Genomic DNA, 4,441 nt, shown 5'->3' with positions numbered 1-4,441 from the left:
CGTGCCAATTTCTACGGTCCTGTGATAGCCTCATCCAAACTCGACCCGAGACCTTTATTATGTCATCAATTACTATAAGGTTTTAGTAGACTTAAGACTATAACCTTATAGCAATTTGATCCATGACTTGGGTAGGTAACTAAAGGGAAAATATACAGACATTGCTTAATTTAGGTCGGAATTTAGTCTCCCTGGATTTAGCTCTATATCCTTACTAACCCATTTCACATTTGACAACACTGGCTATGATTATGTGAGACCGACCGCGACGATAAAAAAACGAAATAATATGAAGTAAAATGGAGGATTCATAATTGCTCACGGACTCATGCGTATTTAACTAAACAGCCCGACTAGTTTTTCGACGGTTTCAACCAGAGTCCTTAACCATGAGCTGACACAGCGGCGGGGTCGCTAGTAGAACTTACTCAACTCTGGAAACTATTAGGAATCTAAGAAACTAGTCGTCTGATCTTAATAAACATGTGTGAGTAGAACGATCTTAAAATACTTATGGTTCTAATAAGCTCATGATCACTCATTGTTCAAAATGAAGAGCTTTAAAACTCGCATGTTTATAATATGAAAACCAACTACATAAGATCCCCGCCAAACACGGTTCGGAAGCCGTGGCCATCGAATTTACATAAGCACTTCGTATTCTCGGAGGTGACCACATCAGCTTGTATTGGAAAATTGAATTTGCCCCAGAATGCAATACAAGAATGCAGCGAAAATATTCGTACAAGTTTTATATTGCAACTCCATTCACTCTTCCAAGGAAGTTGCGACTAAATTTATGTGCATTTTCACGAAAGAGAACATATTACCTTATATTGGTTGGAAAATGTCCTCGTCATGTCGTAGGCTTGTATGGTGTTCTGTGGTGGGTATTTTAGGATCGTTAAGGTTGGTGTGCTTTTGTAAAGACTTTCTAGGTTTCCGAGCCCTGTAAGGCAAAACGGAACCCTATTGCTGAGCTTTCGCTCATGCGCTCATGAACCATAAAAGCTTTTCATTTGAATTTTCCATTCTATAAAAATAAAAATGAAATAAGAATCGCTGTTAAATACCGGTTCGTACCATAAGTTTTTTTTGGTTGTTTTTCTTTAACCTGTTCTGCAAGTTTCGTGACTCCGACTTGCACTTGATCGGTTTTTCATAACACCAATTTACGTATGATTTATAAAAAATGCTAAATTTAAACGTAAATTGCCCAAAGTAGCAAACATGGACAAACAAAATTAAATAGCGAAAATACTGAAAGCGATTGTTCTATTTTCCATAACAACACCACTACTAATAATGTAGAGTAAAAGAAACGGGATGGTAATTTATAACGTGCTAGAATCCCAAATTTATGTAACCCACCTACAATTCAGACTGAAAACTTCAATATAAATAAACCTCAAAGTTTCTTACTTGGGTGCGCTTATGAATTCTTCGGCTGTGTTCACCAAACCGTATACTATTTATGTAATTCATTTAATATATATTGCAGTAGTTTGTATATTTGCATTATGATAAAGAGAATATAGTAAACATGTATACATAGCTGTAGTTTATAGTAAAGTAGTCTCTTTTTCTTCCTTTCGTTTCTACATGGCTGAAAGTCGTCACTATATGAGGTCCCTTTGCCGAGCCATTGTTGGTCATTCGAGGGTCAAAAAACCAGCCAGATACCTTCTTTACCACTTCAATCCATCAAGTTAGTGAATGGCTAAGACTTATTTTTCTTACCACTTGAACAAAGACCTTCATTTTGATTTCTGGGATCTCTTTTAGACAGCTTTTCATTTAAAACAAATTTAAAGTTTTTGTTTTAAATTAAATAAGAGGCAATTTTAGGCTAATTAGCAAAATTTTGAAACGAAGAAAACAATAATATTTCTTTCATCTCAATACATGTCAAAATATTATTCAGTATTAAAAAAAAACTTCTCCAAGACAGAATAGGAATTTAAAACAGGTTAATATAAAATTAAAGAACAAAATGTAACGATGGATGTAGCTTTACAGAAGGAAACAAGCGTGAACGTTTGAAGCACCGTCTAACAATGTCGCGCCATCGCATTGTGAATATTGAATGAACACCACTTATTTGAATGAGGTGCACGATACCCAAGAATCGGCAATTATTAAAACAAGGAAATGGAACGAATCTAAAATGTAATGGAACAGTTTGAGAGTTTGATTTGTGTTTTAGAAAGTGGTTTCCTGCCTCGTGGGTTTTCGTTCTCTAAGTGGTAGAGAGAAGGTAGGTTTTTGAAAAGAAATGTATTATGTAATTGCTTAGCTACATTGTATCATATATTATATGTAGTTTGGGTGTACCTTTTATTTAAATAAAAAACGAAAGCCAGGTATGCAATGCAAGTATTCTACTTACGTATTAAGTAATTTAAAAATTAAGACAGACTAAGCATTTATCGTGGATTCGAACAATGCGTTGGGCAAACATTTGTGTGATTCACTCGAATGCATGTTCTGAGATAAGGTATCTTGTGCATAACTTAAAAGTTTGTGAATCTTCCCATGGCAAATACTTCGAATACCTTAATTGGGGGAAAATATGTTTTTCAATACTTCAATAGGTCTACCAATCAATTAAGTGGAGAAGGACTTAGTGCAGGCTTTCTATGATAGTCCAGATTCGAAATAGTATATTCCAATTCTTGAACCACCACAGAATTAACATTTACTTTATGTATCTAGGTCAAAGTGCAGTTTTACAGCGCTTTAGGTGCAAATTAACATTTCCCTCATAAAAGAACTAGTACAACACAACAAAGGCTTAAAGGAAACCATGACCTGTTTTCTGATAATATCAGACTGCTAACTGGTTTTCCGTAGCTGCTCGTTTCTAGCTCGTCGATGAACAGCATATAACAGCAGCTTTAACAAGAACAGCGATAAAAAGTGGCCAGCTTAGTACGTACCATGTCCAATAAAGTAGCGCGACTTTCCTGGATTATCCCTCTTTACCTTAAGGCACGCATAATTTAATATGCCACTTCACTGTCCCACCCTCATCCGTGCTTTTATATTAGGAGGAATGTTTATCCGTCATATAGGTGTTTGAGAAAAGGTTTACGTTAGTGTTGAATAATACATTGTATACGTATTGCTGTCTTTGTTCTCCCTTGGATTAAAACGGAATGTCATTTGTTAGGGCTAAAGGATTATACTTCTGTTCTTTAATATACTTGAATATTACATTTAATTTTTGGCCGCGAGTAAAATGTAGTTGATAGTTGACATTAAACTTGATTCTTGGAATTCACTAAATAAGGAATAGACTGAGAAGGCACTGACACAATGGCTTCTTTTAATTGTTTTTAGGATCAGAGAGAGTGTCAATCATTTTGTAGTAAGGTAAATCTGATGAATAATTATAGGAAATATTAATTGGCCCATTACTAATCCTCCGATGTCTGTCCGTCGGTCCCTCCGTCTTTCACGAGGGCAGTATCTCATGATTAGTTACGTTATGTGTTCTTTTCCTTCAATAAGCATAAAAATAGTAAGTATACTCTAGTTTGACGTTTGAATATTTTTTGTGACCGCCTACTCTGATAGGTGCCTTGTCGAGCCTTACTCACATTTGACAATTTCTGTTTTCGTCATTAACAGACCGTTTAACTAACAACTCATTAGAAGCAGTCACAAATTATTGCCTTTATGTATGAATTCTGTATTGGCTTGATTTTTTTTTGTCAAACCTACATAGTTTCCAAAATAAAGCAACATAAGCACAAAAATCTAATAAAAGAGTTTTCGTTACAGGGAATGAGAGCGAAAGTGATCATAAACATCTTAACTGTCCTAGAATGTTTTACAAAAATCCATAATGTATTTACGATTTCCTTATGACCTGAATAATGGTCTCAAGAGAAGGGCCACTTTATTTGGACAATGATGTTCCCATTACCGCTTTTTATCAAGGTTGACAGTTAAAATGGCGGTCTCGTCTGTACGTTTCAGATTTGATAGCGCTGTTGACGTTTTGATTGAAATAAGCTTGTTCATTAATTTGTTTATATAATAAAATTTTATGTTAAAGTTAACTGGATTGATTTTAGACTTTGAAATTTAAGTTCAAAGATCGGATAGTGTCATATTTTTTCATGGAGGTATAATAATTAACTTTAATTTCCTGGCAATTAACCATGTTATAATATTAGGTTGCTGAAGTACCTGAAAGTGGTTGGTTTGGTAGGTAATTGTCAAAAATATATCTAGATTTTACCTCTTAAATCTTAAAAATAACCAAATAAAATTAAAATTATTGGCTCTATAAAACTCACACGAGTTCTCATAAATATCTTTCTCAACATCTGCTTAAGAGCCTCCAATAAATTCAAATGGCCTACAATATTTCTCGAACTCGCGGCACATCAATCTATGCCAAGTAATTCTGTCAAGAAGTCGTTGGCAACGT

This window comes from Trichoplusia ni, chromosome 3 (genome assembly GCF_003590095.1).
Source record: "Trichoplusia ni isolate ovarian cell line Hi5 chromosome 3, tn1, whole genome shotgun sequence".
NCBI classification, from domain to species: domain Eukaryota; kingdom Metazoa; phylum Arthropoda; class Insecta; order Lepidoptera; family Noctuidae; genus Trichoplusia; species Trichoplusia ni.
The sequence above is the reverse complement of the archived record's forward strand: the minus strand, read 5'-3'. Positions refer to the sequence as shown.